Source organism: Nicotiana tabacum, chromosome 6 (assembly GCF_000715075.1).
Source record: "Nicotiana tabacum cultivar K326 chromosome 6, ASM71507v2, whole genome shotgun sequence".
Lineage (NCBI taxonomy): Eukaryota > Viridiplantae > Streptophyta > Magnoliopsida > Solanales > Solanaceae > Nicotiana > Nicotiana tabacum.
Window position 1 is genome coordinate 49,604,532 of NC_134085.1, and position 14,799 is coordinate 49,619,330.

A 14,799-nucleotide genomic window follows, 5' to 3' on the forward strand; every position below is an offset into this window, starting at 1 on the left:
CCAGTCCCTCAACAATATAGGCTGGGGCCAACTAAGCCAACTCAGCTGGAACACGCATCCACATTGACCTGCCAACGAACTCCTTATCAAAGAAGCCCGAAGCTGATCCTTCCACTACTATAACTCCTGCCGGAGCCATACAATACGGTGCCCGGTGCCAAATCAATACCTAAATCAACAACCTTGCCCGGCGACATGCTCGGCCACAAGGAACACATCCGGAGAGTCCCTCAACACTGGAACTGAATCAGTGGTAGAATCCTCTGTATTGACATCCATCATGAAGGCTCAATTAAGAAAGGCAATCATTCCTAACCGTTCGCTGGGTCTTTGAAATATAAACCACACTACTAGAACATAATATGCCGCCCCTCGCCACTCAACCCGTGGCATTTCCGGCATAGCCCATTGCATAATAGTCCAGAATAACCCAACACTAAGACGACCAGTCTGAACTCCAACATCACATCCAACATCTAACATACCAACAAAGAAAAATCTACTCGAGCCTCCAAATCCCAAAATTCGCTAAATAGTGCTAATACACACGATCCACAACAACAACATAGCCCGAATATGAGAACTTCCGTCTCCAAATCCACACGGCCCATGAATCACCATATCTTATCCCAATTTCGCCATCCGAATACATGCTATGCCTCAAATACCCAATCATTCCACGATAGATACTCAAAAAGTTCCCTATGCCCCCATGCAAACTCGAATATCACCAGTCGATCTAACAAGAAAGTGTCGCAATACTACCGAAGTACCATCAATTAATCACATTGTCTTTTCTAAAACACATACCCTCGTTAAATCACCACAATTAGCACTACCTCTTCCTTAATTATCTGAAACTGCCCGTGCTGCCTAAGAATTTATGACTCTCCATTCAGAACTGAACCGTAACCTTCTACATGCAATTGTCAAACCTCCACAACCCACCGCATATACCATACCATCTCTGGATAACATGAGAACCTCACCTTTCTTCCGAGCCACAAACATCTACATACTCAATTGGTCAAGAACTTTCCATTGGCCCCAATCTAGATGAAAAATGACTATACATCCCATGCTCTGCATGCCCATAGAAAATATACATCTCCAAACCGTGGTAAAAACCATGAAGAACCCTCCGAGTCCCCTTTGCACAAATTAGACATGTCAGGACTGAATCCTTCTAACTCGATCAAGCAAAGCAAGCCATCAAAACCTAAGAGCATCGCCTCAAAATACCTGAAAGAACTCATAACCTCGAACACACACAAGGAATTAATCGTTTCCTTACCATACCGGTTCGGTTTACTATCAAACTATCCCATCTATCTAAATTTCATTTTGATTCATTTTCAACTTGATATTCTCTCTTGCTGTAGCACCACAATTCCTAACCCAGGCTCACCACATGAGACCCAAGCACAAGACCACACTGTCTAAGACCTATAAGCCACTGAATACTCACTCAATTTCTCCCAGAAACACCACATTCCAGAACACTTTACTCTGAGGAACTTCCTGCGAATTCAAATCTGTTACCTTTGCTTTCCTGATACTGATACATAGAATCCTATAATCAATATAGAAATATCACAAGTCTTGACCGTTTCCCATGAAAGCACAATTTCTAACCTCATATACAACTTTAAGTTACCCAATTGTTACATGTAGAACCTCGAACACATTAGAACCATTCACGAGAGTCACTCACTCTCTTCAAACTGCAATTAGCCGGATCAAACGAACAGAACCACCTGTGCCTCATTAGCACTCTAACACCGCAGAATGAAATCCTCATTCCAACACATCCAAGTAACTTCTTGTTTTATGCACCGAGCATTCTTTACCAACAACAACTTAAGACATCCCATGATTTTTCATACTCTATGAAGCATAATATAACCTTTGTCAAAAAATTTCCTCTACTCGAGTCATCCTTGGTCTCAATTCCGTAAGCCATAACTGATTCGCTCGCACGCCTCAAACCGGATCCAACATAGAGCATAATCGCGCAACCAACTACTCACAGCAAACTCCCCTACTTGGCTTGGTGCCATAGATCAAAATACACTCGATAACTCATAACACTTATACTCTATTAATGCCACAATACCATAGTGAGATTAAGCTCAAATCCTTTGTAAGCTTGTGAAAACACAGATCATCTAGTATTTTAAATCTTTTGAAAATCTCGTATTCATCCCCGCAACAGTTAAGCCCACTCTCTTAAGCGACCCAAAATATCAAATTTCAACATGTACTTTTCACTTACACATGAGATCTTCTAACATTCACATAAGGATCACACCACTTCAGAACACTCCGCAGGAGATAACCCACCTTCTTTGCCTCAATCTAACATTTTCATATACCTTCCATCGTCATACACATTACACAGTCGCTTAGTCTTCCATTGTCTGAACTAGTACCGCAATATAAAATTTACTTCACTCTCAATTGGAAAACATGAAAAGATCCTTCACGCCTATAACTCGGTGCTATACCTCGAATTAAGATGGAAATCAAGCACCTAATATTTCTTCTATCCTCCAGCAGACCTTCCTCGTCACTTCCAAGTTATATAGATGCATCTCGCCGTACTAACATACTCATCACATAGTTACCCAACAGTCACTCCCACTAATAGGGGCAATACTGAATATATAAGTGCAACACACTTACTCACACAATCAGTACCTCGGTGCTTAAGCCACAGGCAAAGATCCGGCCTCAAGTTCTCTAGACTGGCCCAACATAAAACTCACGGAGATCACATCTCGCCCCTCGATCAGGGAATCACAAGCCATCAAGGAACATCTGATACTGACCGCTTATGTACGCATGCGAATGCATGGAAGGAATTTCAAGAGTTACTTTTCAAGCTGGATCAACGACGCACGATAAGAATTCAAGAATGTGATGTTTTTCCTAAAGGTTCTACAGCCTCTCGAGGATAAATACAGACGTCTCCATACCGATCCGCGAGTATCTACTAAACCTGATCATAACTCGTGAGACCTATGTAACCTAGGCTCTGATACCAACTTATCATGACCCAGACCCCGATCCGGTCGTGATGGTACCTCTCGTGAAGACAAGGCCAGCCAACCAACCTATTTCGCCTTTTCGGAATAGTTGATATTAATAAATAGTTCTAGCATAATTAAATAACAACAGTTTAAACAAAAGTTTTCTTTATTAAGTGCAGAAAACAACCCAAACACAACCCAAATTGGAGTGTCACGAGTCATAGCGTCTATTAGGGTGTAAATACAACTACAAGGTCAAATTATACAAAACAAGAATCATGAACAAAATGGAGAAAGGCGGTGCTACGAACGCCGACAGCCACCTCGCTAAACTCCGATAACTCTGCCTCTGATCAGCCAAAAACCCGCTACCGGGTGTATAAATACATGCATCTGCACACAAGGTGCAGGGAGTAATGTGAGTACTCCCACTTAGTGAGTAATAAAGGTAAATAACAATTGAGCAGTAAGAAATCACGTAAAGCAACCAACATGTTGTATACAAATATCTTAGCTCAGTTTAAATCTCTTTTGAAAATGACTTTCTCAATAGTTACGCAAATGAGTGCAAAACGAATAGAGCAGATAAGAATGGAAATCCGCCCCTCGGGCACAACATTCAATTAACAGATAATGTCAGGCAATCAGATAGATATCACATAGAGTAGCACAAACAACAGATAATGGCAGACAAATGAGATAAAGTAAACACATAGAACAATATAAACACCGCTGCGACATGCAACCCGATCCATATGTCGCTGTGGCGTGCAGCCCGATCCATATTTTACGTCGACGGAGCTCCCTGGGGGTGTGCAGACTCCAGGAGGGACCCCTTACGGCCAAAGCGCAATATCAATCCATCTCATGGCATCAGATATAGGCTCTCGACCTCATATAAATCACAAGTCACCTCGTGGCGTACATATCTCAGGCCCTCGACCTCATAATTAAAATCAAATGTTTCCTCACAACATAGGCCCTTGGGTATTCTCACAATACAGGCCATCGGCCTTACTCAGTCAAAAATCACATAAGCCCCTCGGGCAGTAGTAAAACATGATGCTCAGCCCAAAAATATTATTGGAAATATCGTTTAAAGTGTTAAAGCAAAATAAACTTGGCTGAGTTTTGAAAACAGCGGGAAAATACATGACTGAGTTCAAGTATAAAATCAAAAAAGGGAGGAAATATCAACAATAGTCCCCGAAGGGTTCAAATAGCTGGAACGAAGCCCAAATATGGCAATCAGCCCAAAACATAATGATCGCAAATAAGTTTCAGTCAAATGTGCGGTAAAATCATCAATCGGGACGGACCAAGTCACAATCCACAATAGTAAAAGACCCCACGCTTGTCATCCAGCGTGTGTCTCACCTCAATACAACACTACGATGTGCAATCCGGGGTTTCAAACCCTCAGGATATCATTTACAATCATTACTCACCTCGAACCGGTGAAATCTCTAGCTCGCGACGCCTTTGCCCCTCAAATCGTCCTCCACGCGCGTCGAAACTATCCAAAATAAGAATGAATGCATCACAATATGCTAAGGGAACAAATCCCAAGCGAAAACAATCAATAACGGGCACAAATCCCGAAATTACCAAAAACCCGAGCCCTGGGACCTCTTCTTCAAACTTAGAAATTTTCACATCATTAGATTCCTTATTATCACACGAGTTCATACATACTAAAAGTTCTCAAATCCGACCTCAAATGGTCCTTCAATTCCCAATTTAAAATCTCAACATCCTAAGCCCTAGTTTTTCCATATTTAGCCAAATTTTCATGAATTTTTAGGTTAATCTCACAATACAATCATGTTTTAGGTTCATAAAACTTACCTCCAATCAATTCTCCTTGAATCCCTCTACATCCCTCAAAGAGATCCCAAAATACTCAGCCATTGTGGACAAAATAGCTCAAAATCGCAGATGAAACAACTTAAAACATTATGCCCAAGGGTTTTTTTCGCATCTGCGGACAAAAATCCCGCTCCTGCAGCACTGCTTCTACGGGAACTCCTCCGCATCTACGGAACTTCACCTAAGGTTCAAAATCCACATCTACGGTCAAATGGTCTTATCTGCGACTCCGCAGATGCGGTTCCTATACCGCACCTGCGGTTCCTGCCTTGCCCCCTCAAAACCATGTTTGGACAATAAAAATTTATAGCTATGTTATGACCATATTCAGATAGAGTTAAACTTATAAAATACCTTATTTGGACAATAAAAATTTATTATCCATGTTTCATTGATTTAATGACTACATGATGACTCTTAATTATGATTAGATGCTTTTTGTGTAGGACTTGTTGAATTGGGCATAAAGGATTTATTTTTCTATGTTGAGCTTTTTTATTGACCGTAGTCATATACTTGCTTTATTTAGTTCATGCTTTAGTGGCTACATGGCTTATTTTACTCATTTTGAATATCATGATTAGATTTACGAGTGTCAAATTAGCTTATTAAACTGTTATGCTGAATTAAATTATATGATTAGCTATTGCCATCTCTTATCCATGTGAGTTTTTATCTGCATTTATTATTGAGTTCTAGTGCTTCTTAATTATATCATTTCACACACATATGCATGAACTATAGGGTTGGATAGTAAGGAAAGTTGTGACTTTTGGCATTATGGATACTGTGAGAGGATTTTGATTATTGATTATCGATTATGATATGATTGATGCTTGGATATGGATCCATCTATCACAACCCAAATCAGAGAGCCACGACTGGCACCCGGTGCCTACTCAACTGAGCGCCGTGTACCCTTTTTTCAACAAGACTCGTCATGGGCCATGATAGGCCACATCTATATATATAATCAATAATATTAGAACATAACTCACATAACTAATCCAAAAAAGATTTATATAGATACATAGGGGCCAACAAGGCCGTTGACATGTCTTACCTAAAACTATACACAAGATACTGTATGCAAAACTTTTAAAAAAATATGATCATAATATATAAGTCGGAACAGGGTCCCCGACATCTTCCTAAAATAAAGTAACATATATAACGTGACTCGTCAATACTCCAGGAAGATATGAAGCTTACCAACAAAAAGTTGATATCTAGAGGCAGCCTATAGTGGATGGTACTCACCTCACCTATTTACACCTGCGTGGCATGAAACACAATGCCCCAGGAAAAGAGACGTCAGTACGTAGAATCTACCGAGTATGGAAGGCAGAAATGAAACGTAATAATTATAAGATACTATCTCGGGGAGAGATAAGAGTCAACTTATAACTTCTGACTTGCCGCTGAGGGCCGTAACATGTAGAATAAAACTTATTCGTATATATAAATAAAACTACGCTATAGTAGTTCTGATTATATCATTCTCATGGTGTTAACTGCCCAAATGATTAGTGGTAACTGCCCGATCGGCTGTAGCACAGTGGTAAATGCATGACTGGCCGATCGGCCGTAGCTCGGTGGTAAACGTGTAACTGCCCAACCGGGCATAGCTCGATGGTCAATAAATATGCATGATTTCCCAACCGGTGGCAAATAATGATATATAGCTGCCCAACCGATGGTAACTGCTCGACATTTCATAGCACGGTGGTAAATGCATTAAGATGCATGTATCACTATATTATGAACATTAACATCTTTATCAAATACCTCAATAGGGAACTAGTACTAACGCCACTCATTATAAAATTTGAGAGGGAGTTAAAAGAAACTGCCATACGAAGAAGTGAGCATGCAATCAAGAATGACTTATTCAGTGCAATCAAGAATGACTTATTCAATAACAAGTTTCAATTATTTCACTCAGAACTACACTCTATACCGATAAGAAGATTAACACCCTATCCCTTCTTGTACCAGAAGTATAACCAGTTTGGTTGCTGCAAAATTAACATATAGAAAAAGAAAGCTAGATGAAGATGCAGCTCCTGTACGGACCTCTTTAGTAAGAAATAAAAAATTTACCTGGAAAATGGTTTCTATATAAGTTAATTGTCCCAATATAAAGGTAAGTTATTTTCTGTTCTATTCCTACAAACATATGAGCATTAATTCCCTTTCTGCTACTAACAATTATCTCCGAGTAGCACCCACCCACCATGTCTCATCCTCACCTCTATTTCAATACTAACTTAATATCCAACCAAACATCCTAGATTTAGAAATATTTTCCTGAGCATAAACAAAAAAAATCAGTTTACGTCATCAAATAATATAACGACACTAGCAGTTCCAAGAATTATTTGACTAAGTCAGCAAGAAATCCAACAACTAGTTGCTTCTCAAATTAGCAGCAAACATCAATTGTTCCTTAACTGCTAAGAGTAGAACCACTTATGGAATAACATTACGTTTACCTTTTGTTACTTGGATCGTGCCAAAATAAAGAGGGAATAAACTTTACATACCTGAGTCGATTCTCTTGAGAAAGATTACACAGTACTCCCTTCATATTGCAAAATCTTATGTTAATTAAGGGGCTTTGAAATCCTGGGCCTTGAGGCGTTGAAGACGCTAGAGAATCTCATACATTTTAATTCCTCCAAATCCTTGAATTTCTCACGTTATCATTTATATGAATGGCATGGATATGTGATTCTTTTATTTCCTTAAGACATATATGATTTTCTTTGTAAAAGGTTGTATTATTGTAACGACCCGACCGATCGTTTTGAGCTTTTGCAATTTGCTCATCAGTTCTCGGGTAGGACTTGCCCCGTGTGATGTTTTGCGACTCATGTAAATCGTTGGTTTTGGTTTTCAGGATAATCGGAATTAATTTGGAAGTACCGTTCCCAGTTTGAATCATGCTCCGGGTAGGTTTGACCAATATTTGACTTACTTGTATATGATCGCGGATTGGAATTTTTATGATTTAGTTAGATCCGTGAGGTGATTTGGGACTTAGGAGCATGATCAGAATGCTTTTTGGAAGTTCGTGTGAGGTTTAGACTTGAATTTGCGAAATTGAGATTTAGGCGTTTTCCGGTTGATAGGTGAGATTTTGATATAGAGGTCGGAATGAAATTCCGGAAGTGGTAGTAGTTCTGTTGTGTCATTTGGGATGTGTTTTCAAATTTTCAGGTCATTCGGACGTGGTTTGGTTGGGTTTTTTATCGAAAGCGTATTTCGGAAGATTTCTTAAAACTTAGGCTTGAATCCGATGTGTTCCGAGTAATTTGATGTTGTTTGAGGTGTTTTGATGATTGGAACAAGTTTGAAAAAAGTATTGGTTCATGTTTGTGCTTTTGGTTGAGGTCTCGAGGGCCTCGGGGTGATTTCGGATGGTTAACGGAGAAATTGGAATTTGTGTTGCAGCTTCAGATTTGCTGCTTCTGGTATTTTCGCATTTGTGGTTTGTGGACAACAGATGTGGCACCGAAGATGTGGGTGTTTCATCGCAGAAGCGAAAATGGGTCAGATGAGCTGGACTGCAGAAGCGGCTAAAGGGAATCGCATCTGCGGAAGCGCAGATGCGGAAGAGGTTCGCAGATGCGGCTTAGGTCGGTTTAATGAAATCTCCAAAAGCGGATGTGTTGACCCTATATGCGGTACCGCGAAAGCGGATTTATGACCGCATATGCGGTTATTTATGGCAGAATGTATTTAAGTCGCCTTCTTCGCAATTTTGGGTCTATTTTCACCCATGGCTGCTCGTTTTTGGAGATTTTTGAAGGAAATTAAAGAGGGATTCAAGAGGAATCGACTTGAGGTAAGAATCTTTGTCTTAAAACTCGATTATATTGTGAAATCCACCTAGAAATTTCATGAAAAACTAAGCCTAGAATTGAAGAACTAGGGCTTGAGAAATTGGGCTTTTGATTTGGGAATTTGAAGGACTATTTGGAGTCGGATTTAAGAACTTTTGATATGTATGAACTCGTGAAGAGATGAGGAATCTAATGATGTGAAAATTTCTGAGTTTCGAGAAGTGGGCCCGGGGCTCGGGTTTTGCTAATTTCGGGATTTTTGATATTTTCGATTTTTTTCGCTTGGGCTTTGTTCCCTTAGTATATTGTGACGTATTCGTTCTGGTTTTGGTCAGATTCAATGCGTGTGGAGGCCGATTTGAGGGGCAAAGGCGTCGCGAGCTAGGGATTTCACTGGTTGGAGGTGAGTAATGATTGTAAATGATACTCTAAGGGTTTGAAACCTCAGATTTACACATCGTAGTGCTATATTGAGGTGAGAGACGCGCTTGATGATGAACGTGGGATCATTTACTATTGGGGATTGTGGCTTGGTCCATCTCGATTGATGATTTTACCGCGTATTTGATTGAAACTTATTTGTTATCATCATTATCTAGACTGATTGTCATATCTGGGATTCGTGCCAACTATTTGAACACTCCGGGGATTTTTATCACTATTTCCTCACTGTGTTGACTTACTACTTGAACTCAGTCGTACTGTTTTCCACTTTTTACTCGGTTTTGGAACTAAAATAATATTTTAAATGATGTTTTGGACTGAGGACTACTGTTTTACTAATGCCCGAGGGGTTTATATGATTACTGGACTGAGTATGGCCAAGGACCGGATGTGAGGATACAATGATACTGATATGAGGCCGAGGGCCTGTGATACAAATATACGCCACGAGGTGGCTGATATTGATTTGAGGCCGAGGGCCTAGATTTGATGCCACGAGATGGCTTGATATTGTGCTTGGGCCGTAAGGGGCCACTCCCGGAGTATGCACACCCCTAGTGAGCGCGGTTACCCATTGTGATCACAGAGTGAGCCCGAGGAGCTGAGAGTGTTTTGAGAGTAAGCCCGAGGGGTGGTACTGTTCTATGTGTTTACTTTATTTCCATTTGTCTGCCATTACCTGTTGATTGTGTTACTTTATGTGTTATCTTCTTGATTGCCTGGCATTACCTGTTAAATTGAGTGTTGAGCCCGAGGGGCAGATTTCTATGCTTATATACACTAATTGTTTTGCATAACTGTTGAAAAAATCATTTTCAAAAGACGTTTAAACTGAGCTAAGATATTTCTAAAGATTTCACAGCTTCACTATTTTTCTCAAAGGTTTTTACACTGCTTCTATACAGCATATTGGTTTGCTTTACGTGATATCTTACTGCTCAGTTGTTATTTACCTTTATTACTCACTGAGTTGGAGTACTCACTTTACTCCCTGCACCTCGTGTGCAGATGCAAGTATTTATTCACCCGGTAGTGGGTGTTGAGCTGATCGGAGGCTGAGTCATCGGGGTTTAGCAAGGTGGCTGCTAGTGTTCGCAGCACCGCTCTTCTCCCTTCTCTTTCATCAGTCATGTTTTGTACATTTAGACCTTGTAGTCATATTTATACTCTAATAGATTCTCATGACTTGTGACACCCCAGTTTAGGTCGTGTCGGGATGGTTTCTACTATTGTTATCATTATGTTCCACAAATTATGGTTATTATATCATATTTTAGAACTAATTATGGTATTTAACTATTTAAGTGAGGTGTTCTGTTTTGGTTTGGCTGGCCTTGTCTTCACGAGAGGTGTCATCACGACCGGGTTTGGGGTTAGTGTCGTGACAAGTTAGTATTAGAGCCTAGGTCGCATAGGTCTCATGAGTCATGAGCAGGTTTAGTAAAGTCTCGCGGATCGGTACAGAGACGTCTGTATTTATTCACAAGAGGTTGTAGAACCTTTAGGAAAAAAAACTTTGCATTCTTGAATTCTTATCGTGCATCCTTGATTCAGCTTGAAAAGTAACTCTTGAAATTCCTTCCACGCGTTCGCATGCGCGCATGAGCGCTCAGTATTAGATGTGCCTCGATGGCTTGTGATCCCCCGATTGAGGGGCGAGATGTGATCTCTGTGAGTTTGATGTGGGGCCAGTCTAGAGGACTTGAGGCCGGATCTTTGCCTATGGCTTGAGCACCGAGTGCTGGTTGTGTGAGCAAGAGTTTTGAACTTATATGTTCGGTATTGTCCCTATTAGTAGGAGTGACGGTTGGGTATCTATATGATGAGTATGTTAGCACTGCGAGATGTATTTATATGACTTGGAAGTTACGAGGAAAGTCTGCTGGATGATAGAATAACTACTAGGTGCTTGAATTCTATCACGATTCGAGGTATAGCCCAGAGTTATGGGCGTGTGAAGGATTCGTTGATGTTTTCCAGTTGAGAGAGTGAAGTAAATTTTATGTTGCGGTACGAGTTCCGACTCAGGAAGACTAAGTGACTGCATACAGTTTATGACGGTAGAAGGTATGCAGAAATATTAACTGAAGGCAGAGCATGTGGGTTATCTCCTACAGAGAGTTCTGGGGTGGTGTGACCCTTATGTGATTATTAGAAGATCTCATCTGCAAGTGAAATGTATTTGTTGAAATTTGAATTTAGGGTCGCTTGAGAGGGTGGGCTTAGCTGCTGCGAGAATGAGTGCGAGAGTTGCCGAAGATTTAAAGTACTAGATGATCTGTGCTTTCACAAGCTTACAAAAGGATTTGAGTTTAATCTTACCATGGTATTGTGGCATCAATATAGTATAAGTGTTATGAGTTATTGAGAGTATTTTGATCTATGGCTCTGAGCCAAGTGGGGGAGTCTGATGTGAGTAGTTGATTGCACGGTTAGGTGCTATATTGGTTCCAGTTGGAGGCGTGTGGGCGAATTAGTTATGGCTTGCGGAAATAGAGACCGAGGATGGCTCGAGTAAAGGAAATTTTTTGACAAAGGTTATATTAATCTTCATAGGGTATGAGAATCACGGGATGTCTGAAGTGGTGGTTGGTAAAGAATGCTCGATGCATACAGCAAGAAGTTACTTGGTTGTCTTGGATTGAGGATTTCACTCTACGGTGTCGGAGTGCCAATGAGGCACGGGTGGTTCTGTTCGTTGGGTCCGATAAATTGCAGTTTGAATAAGAGTGAATGACTTGAAAGAATGATTCTAATTTGTTCAAAGAGTATGCATACATCAATTGAGTATTCTAAAGTTTCATATGCGATTGGAAACTGTGTTTTCATTGGAAGAGGTCAAGACTTGTGGTATTTTTATGTTAATTATGGGATTCTATTTATCAGTATCAGGAAGGTAAAGGTAACGGATTTAGATTCGCAGGAAGTTCTGCAGAGTAAAGTATTCTGGAATGTGGTGTTTCTGGGAATATTTGAGAGAGTATTTAACGGATTATGGGTCTTAGACAGTGTGGTTTTATGCTCGGATCTCGTGTGGTAAACCTAGGTTGAGGAATTGTAGTGCTACAGCAAGAGGTAATATCAAGTTGAAGATGAATCAGAAGAGAATTTAGATAGATGGAGTAGCTTGATAGTAGACCGAATCGGTATGGTAAGGATATGATTAATTCCTTGTATATGTTTGAGGTAATAAGTTCTTTCAGGTATTTTGCAGCGATGCCCTTAGGCTTTTCTGGCTTGCTTAGCTTGATCAAGTTAGAAGGATTCAGTCCTAACAGGTCTGATTTGTGCAAAGGGAACTCAGAGAGTTCTTGATGGTTTTTACTGAGGTTTGGAGATGTATATCTTCTATGGGCATGCGATGTATAGTGATTTTTCTTCTAGACGGGACCAATGGAAAGTTTTGACTAGTGGAGTACATAGTTGTCTGTGGCTCGGAAGGGGGATGAAGTTATCATGTTATCCTAGGACGGTAAGGTATATGCGGTATGTTGTGACGATCGAGATTTGCATGTGTAAAGTTACGGTCAGTTCTAAAAAAAAGTTCATGAAACTCTTAAGTAGCGGGTAGCCTCAGATGATTAAAGAAATTGTACTGCTAATTGGAACTGATTTGACGAGGGTAGATGTTTCAAAAAAAGGGCAATGTGATTTAAGTTGATGGCACTTCGATAGTATTGCGGCACTTTCTCGTTGGATGGACTGCTGACATTCGAGTTTGCTTGGGGGCATAGAGGAATATTTGAATACCTCCCGTGGAGTGATTTGGTATTTGAGGTGTGGTATGTGTTCGAACGGCGAAATTAGGATCAGGTATGATGATTCTATATGAAGTTGGAGACTGGGAGTCCTCATGTTCAGGCTATGTTGCGACTGTGAGTCGCGTGTGTCGGCACTGTGTAGTGACTATCGAGGTTTGGAGACCCGAGCGGATCTTTTGTTGCTTGGTATGTTAGCTTTGGAAGTGATATTGGGTTCAGACTGGTTGTCTCTGTGTTGTGTCATTTAGGATTAGTGCGCTATGGCTGCGCTGTTGGCTATGCCAGAAAATGCTACAAACTAAGTGGCGATGTTCAGCGAATTATGTCCCATTGGAGGAATTTTACATGCCAAAGACCCAGCGGACGGCTGGGAAGGATTTGTCTTTATTACTTGGGCTGTTGTGACGAGTGTCAGTGCTGAGGCTCCTTATGTTGATTCAGTTTCGGTGGTGAGAGACTCTTTGTATGTGTTTCTTATGGTCGGGCACCATATCGTATGGCACCGGTAGGAGTTATAGTGGTGGAAGGAACAGCTTCAGGATTTCCTTGATAAAGAGGCCGATGTGGATGCGTGTTCTAACTTGAGTCGGCTTGGTTGGTTCCGAATTGCATTGTTGAGGGGTGTGTCGATTCGGCTGTTATTGAGTCTATTAGTGATCCAAAGAGATCTATGAGTTGCCTTTCTGTGTTGCGAGACATTATGATTTGTTGGTTATGGGCACATATCGTGCGATTCTATTGGGGTTCATAGTGGAAGTTGAGCGGGAAGAGTAATTGGGTGTTGCTCGGTGAACGGCGTATTGGTTATGTCCTATCGGGTTTGCGCGGTATATGTTACTTGTTTCACTGTGGGTGCAATGATTTGCTTTGGTTCCAGACATCAAATTGTGTGTGGTTGTCGATTTCGAGCATAGTGACTTGAGGTGTCTCATGTGGAGCAGTGCTTGGATAGGATCGCACATTGCAGCGAAGCTATGTGGGATGTAACCTTGCGGGTTAAATTCGTGTATTCTATTCTATGATGTAAGACGGGCTCTCAGCCTTGTGTTGTGGTGGTACTGGTGAGCTTGAGGTACAACTTTTTCATTTGAGTCATTTTCATGATTTGATTATGTTCGGACCGTTTCTTATTGGTGCGCGTATTATGCTAGTTGTTTCTTAGGACTCTATTGATGTGTCATGTCACCAGAGTGGTGTGTTGGATTAGAGGAGATCGTTGGGATCATTAATGAATACGAACGGATTCGATTTTTGCATGTTGGAAGGTTAATATCGAGGTTCGGCTCGGAAATTTGCTATGGTATTTGCCAAAGGAGAAGTGGTTTCATGAATGGGTGATCTAAGAAAATGGTTATGGTTTACTGCATATTTCATTTATCATTGGCAGTATATGATAGTGTTGGAATGAGACTTTGGCTGATAAGAGGATTTCTACCAGTATTTGGTTGTTGTGCACAACTGCTGTAAATAGAAGTTATCGCCACGAGTGTTTGAGTTATGTGGTATATCATGGGATTACTCCCGAGGTTGAAGGCATGGGTTATTACAGCTGGTTTGGGTCTATTCAGAGTATAGGTGTGAGGTTTTGATCATATTGATGGTTTTAGAAGTGGAAATGTGGTTCTATGGCTTAGGGGCCAGACTAGATTCTGTAATTTCAGTTGCAATGTGTTATCAGACCTATATGAGATAGGGTGACGTGGGATTACCCCGGGTATATGGATGGTAAAGTTATTCAGTTATTGGTTGGCTTCTAAAACAACTTTGGGTACGTTCGAGGACGAACGTGTGTTTAAGTTGGGGAGGATGTAATGACTCGACCGGTCTTTTTGAGCATTTGTACTT